The sequence below is a fragment of the Apteryx mantelli genome, chromosome 1 (genome assembly GCF_036417845.1).
Source record: "Apteryx mantelli isolate bAptMan1 chromosome 1, bAptMan1.hap1, whole genome shotgun sequence".
In the NCBI taxonomy this organism is placed as follows: domain Eukaryota; kingdom Metazoa; phylum Chordata; class Aves; order Apterygiformes; family Apterygidae; genus Apteryx; species Apteryx mantelli.
This window is the reverse complement of record NC_089978.1, coordinates 87,283,616-87,302,058: the sequence shown is the minus strand read 5'-3', so window position 1 is coordinate 87,302,058 and position 18,443 is coordinate 87,283,616. Positions and strand designations below refer to the sequence as shown.

The 18,443-nt window shown below is 39.0% G+C and overlaps 1 protein-coding gene across 3 annotated transcripts in view; it reads right to left on the bottom strand.

Annotated features, from left to right (window-relative positions):
- The window catches only part of CDKL5 (cyclin dependent kinase like 5), a 146,412-nt gene that overhangs the window by 116,749 nt on the left and 11,220 nt on the right, over positions 1-18,443 (bottom strand). For all 3 annotated transcript variants that reach the window (XR_010884244.1, XM_067297066.1, XM_067297068.1), the window contains exon 2: positions 12,797-12,875. The gene's annotated coding sequence lies outside the window, so the exon portion shown is untranslated. The remainder of the gene's footprint in view (positions 1-12,796; positions 12,876-18,443) is intronic.

Here is an 18,443-nt window from a genome sequence, read left to right as displayed (position 1 = left end):
CTCTGACAACGTCTGCAACAATTTGTGTGTATGCACACACATGCATCTCTGTAGGTTCTCCAGATTGCGTGCTCAATCTGAAGAGCAGATTAAATCATTTTGAGTGATGTCTGTAGGTAGTTCAACAGCTAATCAAAACCTCTTATTGTGCTAGACATATCTTTGCCATTCAAGCAGTCATTTCTTCTCCACTGAAAAGTGAGCTTTCACAAGTAACAGCACTAGAAAGGGATGAGAGACATACTTTATCACTGGACTTCACAGCAGACAAACAGAGAGACTCTGAACAGACTCCCTTCCAAAATCTGTCATTTCAACCAGTTTAGATTATCACCTTTTTCTACCAGTTTGTTCTCTTCTACTCTGTCTTCAATAACCTGTCTCCACTTTGTCCTCATATATCATCTTCTCCTTGCCTTCCTCACACAGTCATCCCACGCTTTGAGCCCTGTCTCTATATCAAGTCAGATCCATTTTCTACTCTCTTCAGGCTTTTCATCTTTGGATTCAATAACTGCTAAATTTCAAGCAGGAACAAGAACCTTTTGAAAAATGTATGAAACTTGGACAAGTCTTGCCATATTTGTGAGAACTTGACCAAATGCATAACCATGAGAAGGTGAAAAGGTGACCTTTCTGTTCCTTACTAGATATCATAAAAGCATTCAAGCTGTTTAAGAGAAACCTTCTAATTTTTTTCTTCTGAAGTAGCCTCTTTCTCAACAAAGAAGTGTTTCAGCTTGAATTAAATAAAACAGCCAGAACCAAACCATATGCAAACCCACAACATAATCAGGCTGAGGCAGTCATCCAGTATGGGGAGGGTGGAAAAATAAGTCAGCCCAAACACATCTGGCAAAAGTCATAAGCAATTTAAAAGCTGGTTCTTAAAGGGGAAGCTTTGGGGAACCTTAATTATAGATAGCAGTTCCAGACCTGTCTACAAAACAAAGAAAAACCCACCACACAACAACAAACAAACAAACAAACAAAAAACAACAAAAAACACTTAACCACCTAGTAAAACTAAAAGTTTTAGTTTCCTCTTTTTGTATATTTGGCAAAGAAACATCAATTTTTTGTTAATAAGCTTGGAAACCCCATACATATCAATATCCATTCTAAACTAAGTGATCTCATGCTTTGTCTCCCAATCTGTATATATCACAGGAAATGAATGGTGTTATAGTATCCAATTATCAAATTTACAAACTTTACACAACCGTGATATTGATGAAGGCTTTCTTCCATTGAGAGCAGAGATCTGGGACAAAGAAAAATTCAATGTAAAGAGATGGATTCACTATAACGTATAATTTGGTACTTGTGGTTTCCTCGTTCTTAAAGTCTCAGACACTAAAGGATAAACAAGAGACTCTCTTAAATGTATATGCTTTGGTCATTAAAATAAAAGAGTCCTCAAAATAAGCCTAAGGTTTACAAGTCATAAACATAGAAGCCAGTGAGCTCATTTAACAACCCCACTGCCAAAAAGCCCTAAAGCTCATATCAGTTACCGACTACATTTCTGTTCCTGCCAAATATTGCTTCCTCAGAAGTATCAGTTAGCAAAATGAAACAACACAGGGGTCAAATCAAGAGAGCAGTTCATGCAACAGCATGGATACACTAGATGCCTGCTAGACCTAATAAAGGAAAAACACTTGGAATCAAGAGAAGATGAGTTGCTTCCAGTAGAACAGAAAAGACTATTGAAATCAAGGAGGACAGTAATGAAACAAGAGCTCAATACAACAGAGAATGGGGGGAGATAATAGAAGGTCTTATATATGCACATACTGTGGCCAAAAATATAAAGACAATTATCCAAGGAAAGTGTTTCAAATCACACATATGGGGTGGGGGAACCACTCCCTTCTGAAGTACTGCATTTCATTAGATATTACATGGGTATAATTTCTTTACCACAAAACTTAGATCAGAAAACTGATACAGACTTAAAACAGATGTGAATGTAACTGAAGTTAAACACTGCCATTTGCTTACTCAGTAGGACATTTTCAGGATTACCTGAGGGAGGCAGAAGTTTCATTAGTGAGGGCTTGCATTTTGAAACTAGAATGATAACTGGTATGAAAAAACAAAACAAAACACACCCTCAAACCCTAACCTTTTATAACAATTTTATCACAGCTTCTTGTCACTCGGGCTTTCTAAAAGGTTTGACATTAATGGTTTTTTCCATCACAACAAGAATAATAAAACTCTGCAGCCTGAGAAGAAATATTTTAAAAGTCCTTCCTTGCTTTGTACTAAATGAGACTCAGCATACTCTGACCAGAACCCTTGGAACTTATTTCTGAATGATGCTATGTTGTCAGTTTGCTGCCATGAAAAGCATTAACAAATTTTGCTTCCTGGATTAATATCATAGATTAATATTGTGAATTGGATTTATATATCTGCCAGGAAAATGTGGTTCAGTGTTCATTTACCATACTTATTTCTATTAAGGCTTAACATCAATCGCTATTTACGTGGTCAGTAGGGACCACACAGCAATATTGTTACAATAAATTAAACTACAAGGTAAGGCTTAATTGGGGCAACAGGTTTTGCTAATGGAATTTAGAATTTATCCTTAAAATTATAAAACCTAAAGTATCAGATCAAAGGTAGCTCCAAAATTTATATTCTCGTGAAGGAGGGAAATGTTACACAACCAATGAAAGAACGGTATCTGGAACCAACGTTCTCAGCGGTTAAATACAGTTTTCTTCCTATTGCTCATGAGACTGGTTTCGCAGCTGAGTTCCACTTTCAATTTCAGTTTAAGTCTTGGAGAAAAGGGAAAGGCAATTGATGATATACACTGGTTAATTACAAGCGAAATTGTTTGATGCTAACGTGTATTTCAGCAAAATCCTGAGCTTCATCTGTATGTCAAGCTGTACTGCAAGTTGTATATCTATCAGTTTTTATCTCCTTGGGCCTCTACTATTTGATAGGTAAATCAGTTTACATCAGAGCATACAAGGAGAAGCGCACTAATCCTGCATTCTATCCAGTAGATTTAACAGACTCTACAGCATTCATAAATTTCTCTAATGTGACCGCAAAAAAATTCAGGGATCCCAATAATCATATATCTTCTTCAAAGTAGCTACAAATTATCCCACTCTGGCATGACGGGGACTTTAAAACTTAGTCTTTTAGAACAGCCAAACACCTCCAAAAATGTTTCAAAGGACCTCATTGATTTCAGTATGGTACACACCTATTTCATAGGACAAATATAAACTCAGATATACCTTATTATATGAAACAAAATCATTGTTAAAAGGTATATGGCTTTAGCACAGGTGCTGAGCTTGTATACACAAAGCAGTAACAACAGACACTATACAGTTGCACACTATACAGTTCACAACAGTTGTGTCCCCACAACAACTTCTAACATAGCTTCACTTAAGTCTAAATCATTGCTTCTATATCGCAGGGACTTTCCTTGTATTAAATGCCTTTCCTTATGATCCAGTTTCATACATCTTTGACCCCTGCTTTACAGATTACACAGCAGAACCCAGTAAGAATAGGTAGATATTTAACAGATTCATAAAGCAATGTTGTGACTGGAGTACTAGAAATTACCTATTTCTGGATCAACAGTGACAACTGATAAATGGAATATTGTTTTATCTATACCATAACACGAGTGGCCATTGCAAATACACTGCAGTTTGTGGGGACAAACACAATGCTGTCAAGTCAGCCTCAGTAGTAACAAGGAAATTGCAACAGCAGCAGCAAAGCTTTTGTAGCAACAGTAGGAGATCATTTAAAAAAAAAAAAAAAAAGTTAAACTGTGCATAGAAGGTCTCATGTTACATGCACACTACTTCGTTGTGTGCATTTGGGAGGGACAGCAGAGTTCAGAGAGAAGACTGACTAGTAAAAAAGGATTTTGTTAGAAACCTCAGAATTTCAGCAATGACTGGAAAGTCTGGTGATAAAAAACACGATACTCACAGAAGGCTTCCAAGGTTACTCAAACATGCACTGCCACTGCCTACAGACTGAGGATACTCCATAACCTCAAATGTTTCCAAACATTACTTTGCCAATTCTGCGCTGGCAGAATGACACTTGGGCTACTGTGTTCTGCCACCTGCAGTTTTATCATCAGCAAAATGTTATTGGTAAAACCTGAAAAATCCCGACAGCTTCAGCTTAACAGGGGTTCCCAAATTACCCTTTTCTCCTAAATCCATAAATTGAAAAAAAGGTATTTCTTCACTGTGCTCTAAAACCTACCTAGTCACCACGGCAATCTCGCCAAAAATAACATTGCTTGTTCATGACTATAATCTTCAGCAACTCACACCTCTGATTTTAATGCAGAAAAGCATGTTGTCACTAAATAACCAATTTGCTTACATAGTCATGGTCACATCAGTAAGACTGTGATGCTGCTCTTGTCTTTTTTCTTTTTTTTTTTTTTTAATTCAAAAGCTTAATCTATGGGAACAGATAAACAGAGTTTATCAGTGAATTAGAGAGGAACTGCTGAGACACAATTAACCAGATGCAGGTTGAGCATGTATTTCGGAGACTGAAAAGAATATGGTAGTGTCTTGTGACCAGATTACAAGCTGCTGAGCAACACTTTCTGTAACTGCATAAGCAACATCTGTGAACATCACTCATGGCTGAGAGAGAAAAAAAAAGTGCTTGAAGACATTCTCCTCATTCATAGCACTGAGAATACAGGCAAAATTGAGCAGGGTTCATCTTACAAGTTGGAGATCAAAAACTTTTTTCTTTAAATCTGAAAATCAAATGAAGTATAACAACCAGTTCATTGACATAGAGATGCAGGTATCTTTTCAAGGTCATTTGAAGAGAGTTACAGGATTATATTAAATATTTACATATCATCTCATAAATATGGCTAAATGAATCTTGTACTTTCACCTTTGAAAATCTCTCTTCGTAGTAAAGATCCATAAGCACAATGACGAGAAAAATATTTTTTACAAAGTGGCTCTAAAATGATTCACAAAAGTGAAGTTTTTAAATTAAAACCCAAGAAGCAGCTACATTTCTTTTTTTAACCACATGCACTGAAACTGTACATGTCCTCAGTTTGACAAATGACAGTTGAGGTCATGCAACAAGTTTTCTGCTTTACCATTCTCTTAGTATTTGAGGAACTAGCCTTCAGTTCAGTTTTATCAGTCAACAGGCGTCACTATTCTCCATACCCTACATTAGGGTGCCAAGGAATTTGGTCAGGTGACATTTCTGCTTTCATTTATGGAGTTCTCCTAAGACTACAGAGCATGAGGTGTCTGAGTGCATTACACAAAAAGAAAAAAAGCATTTATCAAATTTGACAGGAGGTGGAATTTCTGTGCAACACTCTTGTGTGTTCACGTTATTCCTTTCTTTTTCTATAGTGTCCTGGTCCATGGTTAACACCTATGTTTTAATTTCCCATACTTCTCAGTCCTACAAAACACCTCTGCTGCTGTCCACACTTCTTTGAGGCAGCTAGCAGCTCTTTAAAAATTGTTTCTGTTAACCTTTGTCTCTTCAGATATGCCTAATACAGTTCTTAAACAGAGTACTGTTAATCTTGGCTCAGATGCCTATTCTGCAACGTGAATTGTTTTGTCTCTTAATGCGAACTAGTCTCCTGAATTTTCTTTATAGCTTCTTCTTCTTAAAAAAAAAAAAAAAAAAAAAAAAAAAAGATAGATAGCTTTGCATCTTGATTCCCCATTTCTTCTATGTTAAAGAAACTGATTATGTTATGTAGTAGAGGGCAGTCAATATTGCTCTGCATACCACAACAGAAAGAGTTACCTTGGCAAACAGAATTCCACAGAAGTCTGAGTTTCAGGGATGAAACAGCAATTGTAGTTTTTGTTTTGAAAGGAAGTTTCAAATATCCATAGCCAAAATGCAAAGAAAACTAAAGCAATAGATTGTTCATTTGAAGATTCCCACCAGAGACCCACAGAAATGGAACTATTTCACTGGGCTAACTTTCTATACCTGAAGAAGCAATAGGAACCGCGTCATCTACTTTCAGAGACATAAAACGGAACAGAGATACAAGATGAACTTTAACATTGCTTGAAGATGTTGCACACGGCTGAAATGACTGTTCAGGCTATTCTAAATTACCAATATTTGCCTCGCCAGTGAATTACCCCCTCTTTGTGGGGGAGTTATGTTCAAATGTCAACAAAAAGGTTAGGATCCCAAAGAAACTAACAACGGGTTACAGGGTTCTGATCTACAACAATAGCTGACATGAAGCGCAGAAGAATTAAAGCACTCCAGTTCTAGCATGTTTTCAAATTGCTTTCACTGAATATTGCAAGCAGTGTTAAGTGGTCATCTGTCGGAACGAACACAGGACACTTAGAAACTTGAGAAGTTTTTAAATTACAGCTATAGTCACAGTTTTCCTGTGTTCCTATGACTGTACCTAGTCATGAGTGATTATTCTCATTTTATCATGGTCAGTGCCATAAGGTGTAGCAGCTCAGCTATACCGATGAATTAGAATTTTCATGCCAAAAAGGGAGCTGAACAAGGGAGATTAGAAGGGAAAACGGGCTACCATTTTAATCTATCAAACTTTAAGAGGAGAGGTAGGGAGAACAGAGAAGGCGAGAAGAAGACAAAATAAACAAAAGATGGTCAGAAATCAGAACTACTTGTTAAAAGCTTTAGGAGTCCTGGGGAAGGGAGAAGAGAAATACCTCTTTACATATGCATTTCAAATATTGCCAAATTGATTGTTTGACTGGAATTATTCAGTACATGTTTCCTGTGGGTACCAGTTTTAAAATCTGAACAGGTGTCTCTTATGACTAGACTGTCAAAGACATCAGCTTCAATAATAACATTGCATATGGGCAAACTGTACACTTTCGTATGTTCCACAGTCACAGCAGAACTTCAATTTTTTAATATAAAGCATGACATGTTTGTGACTAATGCTGGATTTTTGACTGTACAGTTTAACGGAAAATAGGAAACCATACGGATATTCCCCCCTGCTGATAATACTTTCCCTCCCTATTCATTGGTTTTCAACACAACGTGGTGGAAGTAGATGCCAAATCTTTAACATAACTTAGATTGCTTTTAAAGTATATAGTAGGCAAAAGACTGTGCCAGGATAGGTAAGTGACTCCATACTTTCCTTAAAAAAAAAAAAAAAAAAAAAAAAAGTTTTACTTTGACTGGCACTCTACCAGTTGTGACTAGGCAATCCAACGGGTACACTCCAATAGAACTAGAGACAAAGTTTTTGCATATTCAGATCAATAGACAAATCCAAAGTGTGACATACTACTGAATGCTCAGGGTTAAAGTACTTCAACATACACAAAATACAACACAAATACTTAATTTCTTAGCTGTAGAGACAATCTTCAATAAAATTTAGTATGAAGAAGGGAGGAAAAAAAAGAACCTCAGAAAATCAGTTACATTAATTTTGTCATTTCAGCAATCAGTAAGCCACTTATGTTCCCCCATCCACAAAACCAGTATTCTCCAAGTGCAAAACTACAGGTAGCAGTATGAGGATGACAAACTGGGATGGGGCATGCAGAACAGAGCTGCAGTGGGTGACAGTACTCAGGGGATAACTAGACAAGGGATAACAGGAACACAGAAGCACTCACAGAATCACAGAATGGTTGAGGTTGGAAGGGACCTCTGGAGATCATCTAGTCCAACCCCCCTGCTCAAGCAGGGTCACCTAGAGCATACTGCACAGGATCGCGTCCAGGCCGGTTTTGAATATCTCCAGAGAAGGAGACTCCACAACCTCTCTGGGCAACCTGTTCCAGTGCTCTGTCACCCTCACAGTGAAGAGGTTTTTCCTCATGTTCAGATGGAACTTCCTGTGTTTCAGTTTGTGCCCATTGCCTCGCATCCTGTCACTGGGCACCACTGAAAAGAGTCTGGCCCCATCCTCTTGACACCCTCCCTTTAGATATTTGTACACATTAATAAGATCCCCTCTCAGCCTTCTCTTCTCCAGGCTACACAGGCCCAGCTCTCTCAGCCTTTCCTCCTAAGAGAGATGCTCCAGTCCCCTAATCATCTCTGTAGCCCTTCGCTGGACTTGCTCCAGTAGTGCCACATCCCTCTTGTACTGGGGAGCCCAGAACTGGACGCAGTACTCCAGATGTGGCCTCAGCAGGGCTGAGTAGAGGGGGAGGCTCACCTCCCTCCACCTGCTGGCAACACTCTTCCTGATGCACCCCAGGATACCATTGGCCTTCTTGGCCACAAGGGCACATTGCTGCCTCATGCTTAACTTGGTGTCCACCAGCACTCCCAGGTCCTTCTCTGCAGAGCTGCTTTCCAGCAGGTCAACCCCCAACCTGTACTGGTGCATGGGGTTATTCCTCCCCAGGTGCAGGACCCTGCACTTCCCTTTGTTGAACTTCATGAGGTTCCTCTCCGCCCACCTCTCCAGCCTGTCCAGGTCTCTCTGAATGGCAGCACAGCCCTCTGGTGTATCAGCCACTCCTCCCAGTTTTGTATCATCAGCAAACTTGCTGAGGGTGCACTCTGTGCCTTCATCCAGGTCATTGATGAAGAAGTTGAACAAGACTGGACCCAGGACTGACCCCTGGGGGACACCGCTAGCTACAGGCCTCCAACTAGACTCTGCACCGCTGATCACAACTCTCTGAGCTCTGCCATTCAGCCAGTTCTCCATCCACCTCACTCTCCACTCATCTAAACCACACTTCCTGAGCTTGTCTATGAGGATGCTATGGGAGACAGTGTCAAAAGCCTTGCTGAAGTCAAGGTAGACAACATCCACTGCTCTCCCCTCATCTACCCAGCCAGTCATTCCATCACAGAAGGCTATCAGATTGGTTAGGCATGATTTCCCGTTGGTGAAGCCATGCTGACTACTCCTGATCACCTTCTTGTCCTCCACATGCTTGAAGATGGCCTCCAGGATGAGCTGCTCCATCACCTTTCCAGGGATGCAGGTGAGGCTGACTGGCCTGTAGTTCCCTGGGTCCTCCTTCTTGCCCTTCTTGAAGACTGGGGTGACATTGGCTTTCTTCCAGTCCTCAGGCACCTCTCCTCTTCTCCATGACCTTTCAAAGATGATGGAGAGTGGCTTAGCAATGACATCTGCCAGCTCCCTCAGCACTCGTGGGTGCATCCCATCAGGTCCCATGGATCTGTGGGTGTCAAGTTTGCTTAAATGATCTCTAACCCGATCCTCCTCCACCAAGGGAAAGTCTTCCTTTCTCCAGACTTTCTCTCTTGCCTCCAGGATCTGGGGTTCCTGAGGGCTGGCCTGGGCAGTAAAGACTGAAGCAAAGAAGGCATTCAGTAACTCTGCCTTCTCTGCATCCTTTGTCACCAGGGCACCCACCCCATTCAGCAAAGGGCCCACATTTTCCCTAGTCTTCCTCTTGCTGCTGATGTATTTGAAGAAGCCCTTCTTGCTGTCCTTGACATCTCTCGCCAGATTTAATTCCAAACGGGCCTTAGCCTTCCTCGTCGCATCCCTGCATACTCTAACAACGTTCCTATATTCCTCCCAAGTGGCCTGTCCCCCTTTCCACTTTCTGTAGACTTCCTCCTTCTGGTTGAGCTTTGCCAGGAGCTCCTTGCTCATCCATGCAGGTCTCCTACCTCCTTTGCTTGACTTCCTACTCATAGGGATGCACCGCTCTTGAGCTTGCATGAAGTGATGTTTGAATAGTAACCAGCTCTCTTGAACGCCCCTTCCTTCTAGGGCCCTAACCCATGAGATTCCTCCAAGTAGGTCCCTGAAGAGGCCAAAGTTTGCTCTCCTCAAGTCCAGGGTTGCGATCCTACTTAGTGCCCTGCCTCCTCCTCACAGGATCCTGAACTCCACCATCTCATGGTCACTGCAGCCAAGGCTGCCCCCGACCTTCACATCTTCAACCAACCCTTCCTTGTTTGTTAGTACGAGGTCCAGCAGCACACCTCTCCTTGTTGGTTCCTCCACCACCTGTGTCAAGAAGTTGTCACCAATGCTCTGCAGGAACCTCCAAGACTGTTTGTGCCTAGCTGTGTTGTCTTTCCAGCAGATATCGGGGTGGTTGAAGTCCCCCATGAGAACCAGGGCCTGGGATCGTGAGGCTACTTCCAGCTGTCTGTAGAAGGCCTCATCGACTTCCTCTTCCTGATCAGGTGGCCTGTAGTAAACACCCACAACAGTGTCACCCCTGCTAGCCTGCCCTTTGATCCTTACCCATAAGCTCTCGACTCGCTCTTCTTCCACCCCTAGGCACAGCTCCATACATTGCAGTTGCTCTCGCACATAAAGAGCAACTCCACCACCTCGCTTTCCTGGCCTGTCTTTCCTAAAAAGCACGTAACCATCCATGACAGCACTCCAGTCATGAGAGCTATCCCACCATGTCTCTGTAATGGCAATGAGATCATGGCCCTGTGACCGCACACACATCTCTAGTTCTTCCTGTTTGTTCCCCATGCTGCGTGCATTGGTGTACAGGCATTTCAGAGAGGCGATCAAGCATGCAGGTTTCCCAGGAGGGATGCAAGAGGATCTTCCATAGCCACATGCCATGCGCACTTCCCTGGCTGCATTCACCTGCTGGAGGCATCCTGACTTGAGCAGTCTTTGGCCAACTACCCTGGCACTATAACTCTCCCCTTCCCCCATCTTTCCTAGTTTAAAGCCCTCCTTACCAGGTTGGCCAACCTGTTGGCAAAGACCCGCGTGCCCCGCCTCGTGAGGTGGATCCCATCTCTCGCCATCAGTTGTCGATCTTCAAACAGGGTCCCATGGTCATAGAAACCAAAACCCTGTTGCCAACACCAGCGGTGCAGCCAGTCATTAACTTGGAAAGTCCGTCTCCTCCTCCTCTCATCCATCCCCCTCACTGGCAGGATTGAGGAGAAGATGACCTGGGCTCCCAGACCCTTGACCACCATCCCCAGAGCTCTGAAATCCTGTTTGATGGTCTCCAGCTTGCTCTTGGTGTCATTAGTGCCCAAGCTCAGCTCCCTTGTCCACTTACTTATCCCAACTGCATAGCAGAAGAGGATCCATGTACCACTGGCTCCACTCCCTTCCTTCTCCCAGAAAAAAACAAACAAACATATTCGGTGTATATATGGAAAGCAGTACAAGCTGGCTGAACTGGAGATCTAGCCAATTAGAAGATGAGAACCTGACAAACTTCAGCTATAGTCTCAGTTTCTAATCCAACCTGGATTAGACTCCAACGTGGCTGTCCTCATTTCCTGAGATATTTAAGGATTTTATTCAATATTGAAGGATTTAGTAGATGAGGATAAGCTTACTAATCTACACTCAATACGAAATACCATATTAATAAATTTCATGACAGTACAGCAACATCCTGGAAGACTGATGCTTTCCTTCAGTTACATAACTTACCTGACTCTGCTGTTATTCTTGACAATCAAACATCTGATTTTTTGACAATCAGACATCTGCATTTAACCTCTCTCTCTCTCAAAGTAGATTACTTTATTGCATACTTGTGAAGAATTATGTTCTAAGGAAAAAAGAAAAAGAAAAATTCTTCCCCTTTCTTCCTTTCAATTGTTCCAAAATCCAATAGATTTCAGTATTATTCTTTTAGTAACACACACTGAACACCCCTCATTTGTTTAAGCCTTTAAAGAACTATTTTGCCCCTTTGTTTTTTCAGTATTTTTGCAGATTTGTAATAGCCAAATAGTAATTGTCCTTTGAAATACACTACTGTTATACTGACACCGAACTGACAGCTATTCAGCGTAATATTCCTTTTAGGTAAGAAACCATGACCATTATCATCAAGTTAGTACACAGTAGCAGTCCTGTTTGCCCTTCCTTGACTCTCCTTGTATCAGTTTAAATGGAATTAGAATGGAAAGTGAATAGGGTGGATTTCAGTACTCTGGTTGTGAAGTTTAGATTGCTTGATTTGTTCATCTCAACACTCATAAGAGCTGTAATTACATTGCTCAATTAGTACATTAATTCCAATCTTTAGAAGTGCCACGTTTTAAATTTAGAAATTGTAAGCAAAGCATAAGAAATCCTTCCCAAAAAGAAACAGACATGTATTCTTTTCTGATTTAAAAGTAACTCTTGTATATATATAAAAAAATAATAAAATTTTTTAAAAAAAGCACAAGATAAAAAAATGTGGAGTTACCAGTCTAAGTATTATTTGGTCCTTCAATATGTTTCCACTGATTACCACACAAATATGTGACACTAAGAAAATAATCCTATATCCACCAGCAAATATGTTATCTATGTCTTGTAAAAGCAGTTGATCCTAAGCAATGCATACATTTTCTTTACTATATCCCATACCTGCTGTAAACAGGCAGAGTGAGCAAGTATTGTACAGACCCAGTTGTACAGAAGCATTGATAAAGCACTAATATTGAAGGCACTGTCACACATTTTTATGTTATAAAGCAAACCTATAGGTAATGCCACTGAATTTTTATTCTCAGGCAAGTAATCAGAGGAGTAAGAGCCCATATGTTATGGCTTCCAGTTATGAAATACAGCTAGATAAAAACAGAATTAAAAATTAAAAAACTTGGTAATAGGTAGTGTCATTACGAAGTTAATCCATTAAGATGTTAGCCACAGTGAAGTTCAGCAGGAAAATAAGGCTTCCGTTAAGTAAAGGATCTCTAATAAAGTAGAATTTGCTGCATCTAAAACCCACTCACATAGCCTATTAAGTAGTATCAACTTTTTTTTTTAATAGTATCAAACTTAGTTTTATATATGCACACATACCAGTCTTCTAGAGATGAATGAATTCTTGCATGTTCCCCTTCTTCTTTCAAAGTACCTTATCAATGCATTATTGTCGCATCTGAAACAAGAAAATGAGCATTGGCTTTTTAAGTTAAGTCAAGATAGACTTCCTGTGCATAAAATGCAGTTTATTTCAACATCTTGCAACATTCTGTGATTTCTTAAACATCTGGCAGCATCTAAATCATTAGGGAATAGTTCTAGTTCAGTATTTCAATCAACTACTGTGGCCGCTATAGATTAAGTATCACAACCACATCTTTGAACAATAAAGTTGGAGCATCTTTATTCTTAAAAATCTGACCACATAGGGCAAATATAATATAAAAGGTAACTTCATTTAACATTCTTGCCAAAACACTATTTCAAAAATTGTTGCAAAGTATCCAACAATTGCTTTCAAAAGGCAGTAACATGTTAGTGGTGAACAGAACAACTTCAGAGTAACCTTCTGTCAAGTCAAACAACTAGTTTGGGAAGCTCAGCTTTTCAAAATACTAGTGAGTTGGCAGTATAGCCCATCTCTTATTATGAAATAAGGAATCTGAGTAAGCATAGATTAAAAAAAAAAGTTTCAATGTTTATACTAATCACTAAAGATTAATTTCTATCACAGAGGCAGCAGCAGAGAGACAAAACAAACAAGCAGCAGCAGAGAGACAAAACAAACAAGCAAACCAATTAGCTTAGCAGTTTCAATCCCATTTTTTAAACAAATGATTTCGCAGATCATCACCATCAGTTGGAACCATCAGTTCCAAAAGATGTTTTGGTAATACTGCTAAATTCAAGACCTTCAAAGGCACACTTTGGGGTAGTGGGGAAGAGAGCAATGTAAAAGCAAAAAACCCCAAAACCAAACAAACAAAAAAAACAACCCCCCCGCACAAACGTTGCTTTCTTTAAGATCACTGTACATTTATAAACTATACATATAGTATTTCCATATCATACGAGTGAACTATTTGCAAAAATGTAATCATTTAATCTAATTTGATATGGAGTATTATATAATTCAACATAATTCTATTTAGGAATAAAATAGGTAAGCATCCAACTCAATAATAGAAAAAAAGAAATGGATTAAATGGAGTTTATGTATGTATTCCCCCCCCAGTGAAAATGAATGCATGTACAGTGAAGACTGACAAAATTTTCTTCTAGCCCAACTTGACACAGCACACAACTGTCACAAAAACATCAAGTTGTTCTTAAATTTTATTGCTAAAATAAACACAGAAGTCTCGAACTTGATATTTCACCAGGATTTTTCCCAACCAGAACAATCCTTTTCCTCCCTAATTTACTGCAGTGCTTGCAGAAACCCCACAAGAAACTGCAGAATCCTAGAAGCCTAATGAACAGAATAACCCACACAGTGAAATTCAAGAAACACAGAGATGAAGTTTCCCTTTAAACAGAGTGTAGAGACAGATCTCACTAAAGATATTCTTCCCACTGTTGAAAAAGCAAATTAGCCTGCTGTTCCCGAATTATAGTATTTGTAAAATAGGTTTACAGCTGTATTAGAGCTAAAATCCAACATTTTTCGAGTCATCAGCAATGCTTCCCCCTTGGTTCTTCTGCATTCTATTAACTTATTAGTTAATAATTGCTTATATCCAAATACACACTACCTGCATATTTTATGAGAAGCAATACTTGGAAGTTTGTTTTAATTTCTTGTATAGAAGAGTACAACTGAATTGCAGAGCTAAAAATATAAAGTTTAAGTAGTTGTGACTTAATTACTATCAGGCTTTTGCCTTCAGGAGCAACATAGAAAAATATTATCAAAATATTATCAGATATAATCAATATTAGTTGGAATTTTTGTGTTCTAATTATAAGAACAAAACTGTTAAACATCTGAAAAAAATGTATTACACAGAACAACTCACACTAAGCAATTGACTGGTTTTTTTCCCACTTCAATAAATTATTTTGTAAAGGATAGCTCAGGTTTTGAGGTGCTCACAATAGTCCAAAACTAACAGCTTGGTCCTTACAGGAAACCACATTAAACAACTATATTGCTAAAGAACACAGATGCAAAGTGAAATGCTTGGGTTTTCAGAAGATGTGAGAATATCGTAACCCAGCTTCCAATAAAACATAATGCAACTTTTGCGCACTTTATACAGATTCAAGATTCCAACTTCATTTCAATATGGTGCTGTGGTTATTATTTTTTTTTGCAAACTCAGAGAAATTTGGTAATAAATCACTTAATCTCTCTCTGCACACAGAAAATTTGGGTGTAGAAAGAGTCATGAGATCCAATTCCTACGGTTTATTACATTTGCTTATTAAGCATCCACTAAAAATACAGCTGTTGGAAAAGAGCTCAAAGTTCTGTGGTTAATATTCATCAGTTTTGTAATATGCATTACAATATCAATGACAAAGCCTTACCAAAAAAGATTTACAATTTCAAGTAACAGTAACAGAATAGTATATTTGTCCTGAGTAGAATTTATTCAGGGCAGAGTAGACCCATAAGACAATCTTAGTATGACAAATACTTCTTGAAAGCAGGGAACCATTCATACACAAAATTCCAACTTTGTTAAGGTTAAGGAAGAAAAAAAAAAGTACAGGAAAAAGTTCTCTATTAATAAAAGGCCAGATGAGTAAGCATCATATTTAAATAACAGTGGAAACTATTTAAATAGCTCTTGAAGACTAATAAACTTTTGTTTTAGAAACTGCACTGGCATACTACCTGAACTAGGACACACAGAGGAAAACTATCTTGCTAATACTGATAAAACAAACATGAAAGGAGCACACACTCACACACACACAAAGTAAAAACAAAACATGGTAGTAATTTTTAATATTCCCCATCCTCTAGCAAGCTGTGCAAGACAAAGTTTGAAAGGTGAACACTATAACAGATCAAGAACAAAACTGCTCCCGTTAGTAAACCTCATCATAATTCTCAGTATTTGCGTATAAAATGGACAAAGCATTTTTTATTTTTCCATTGGCAATTATTGTTCTTCCTTCCCTCTAGAGCTCCAGTACTAGCAGCCTTCTCCTTCTCTCAAAAAAAAAAAAAAACCAGTAGATGTATAGCATATAGTCCTCTCCATTTCCACAAACACCTCATTCCCAAACAGCTTAGCCAGACTCCACAATATTTGCTTATTCTCTGTCAAGAGGACTGCAATCCACAAATTCCCTTGAACAGTAAGTCACCACAATCTTAATAATTTTTAGAAGCCAATGATTAAACTATTGAAAGTGCCTTAAGAAGCCACAATAAGCAAAAACAAATAAATAAAAAATGCAGCAAGTAAACCACCTTCATTCTCACCTTGAAATAATTGTTAATAGATTAAACAATCCCAACTCACTTCCTAGATCTGCACTATTCAACAGCTCTTATCCATGGAAGCAATCCTAAAATAGAACCACGACACAGGAAAGGGCTATTTCTACCACTGATTTTCAGCATGCATTCTAGAGGTTTACTACAAGACACACTAAGGTACAAAGAAGAATTATACTTGTTCAAATTCAAAGCAAATTGTGGCATAAAATGGCTATCTTCACTAAGATGCATCATTAAGCAGTTACCCTTTCATAATTTGAGTAATGTTTTCCAATAAGAAATGAGACCTTGCAAGATTCAATAAAATCACAGCAGTGAACAAGCAACACACAACAACTTAACATGTCCTAATCACATGCAAAAACCATGAAGCACCATCTCAACCATTTCTCTTAAATATAAAAGGACAAAATACAGTGAAGGACATATTACTGGAACTTCTAGGGAGAAAAGACAAGTATCACTGCATAAAGGAACTCAGCTACTGCAATATTCCATCTTAAAAGCAGCCTACAACTTAAGAATCCTTTCTTTGGTTTTGGTTCCTATCCAGTAATCTTGCATGCTCTCAGCCAAGAGCTCTACAATACCTACGATCAAAAAAATAAAAAGAAATTCCAAACAACTTACTATATACACAACTAGGAATAGTGACACTTCTACTACTTCTCCTCAGAACACCTGACCTCATGTCACTGACAAAGCTGTAAAATCCACCTCAAATGTCTTCTCAGTATATCCATGAGCAAAACTCACTTCCAGTTAAGCTTTACCTTCAGCTTTCTTAAATAGGATAGATGATAACTTCTCCTGTTAGCATCCTCCAGCTGTGATTCAATTAAGTTGTGCCTTAGCTGTACAGAGCACAATACAGGAATAGCTTACAGTATTACTATACAATTAGATGGAGAGAAATCATGTATCTTATTTCACAAAGGGGCTGCAAGAACGATTATTTTCTTTAAGTATAAGCATCATTAAAACTAGTGTCAAAGAAAGCGTTAACTGTTTTTTCTACCTTCAAATTGTATAAAATAACAGTGGTACATGAAAGAACAAAGGCACCATTCTGACCATGGTAGAAGGAAGCCAAGCAACAAAGGTGAAAACCATGCAGCAAGTTCAGATACAGCTTGGGAAATTTGCAGATGCTAACAGAATGCTTATTCTTTCTAATAAGCATGCAATGTACTTCTATTTTCTCAAATTCTTAAAAGCATGCATTACAGGAAATTCTCCAGCCAACAAACACTTATTTGCCCACTTTCATTTGCTGTTCTACCACTAGCCCTGTAGACTCCACAGAAACTAAACATGGTAATAAACTACACTACAGTAATACATTTTTGCAAGCTAAAGCAGAAATATAATTAGACTGAAGTATTTTCAACCAAGTGATGTTATACATTACAAACAAAACTCGATTTTGACATTTTGTTTCCAGATTTAAACTCCAAGTTAAAACATACTCTAATGCCATATCTGCAGTAGTATCAGAATGAAAATCTATTCTATGTAACAACCTGTCATTGGTAGACATTAAGCAATTCATGCCATGTTCAAATTTATTTCTGGATTTGGGCAAAAAAGCTTTACCACCACAGTCTGCCATATGTAATGAACGGGAAAGCCTCCAAATTCTTTAATCTGCCCCACAGTTGCTCAGTAAAATGGTAACAACTCTATCAGACAAGGAAAAGGAAGCCAGGGAAAAGTCACTGCCCCTATCATGAATGTAATTGACTCTAGAGATCTGTTTTCATCTTCATCTATCATCTCAACTCAAACAAAATCCAGTTATTTCAGCTTCACAGGTGGACACAATTTTCATCCCGAGAGATACGAATGAGTCATGAAAGGATAAAAAAAGCCCACAAATTAACATCACACAAATATATATGCTACATACAGAGCTGCCAAATCTCACGCTTTGAGCATTCAACTCAAGCTGCAGTTCCCTAGTTCAAACCACTACCCTGACGTATCCTCTCAAACATTAACAGCACAGCACCAGGACTTCTATCTACTGAATAATTCCATACCAAAGCTTTGCAGCATGCCCAGGCAGTGTCTCGTCTCTGGCAGCAAGGCTTGAGTCTAGTAGGAGCATTATCCATAGGAACATCCTGTCCCTGCAGCCTTGTGCCGCACCCTTCTTGACCATGTGGCCCAGCATAAGCTACATACTCCACCGTAAAACTATGCATACAGGTCTCCCATGTCAGGATTCCATAGCAGATAAGAAATCTGTACAGACACTCAACAGAATAGATTCATTGTGATCCT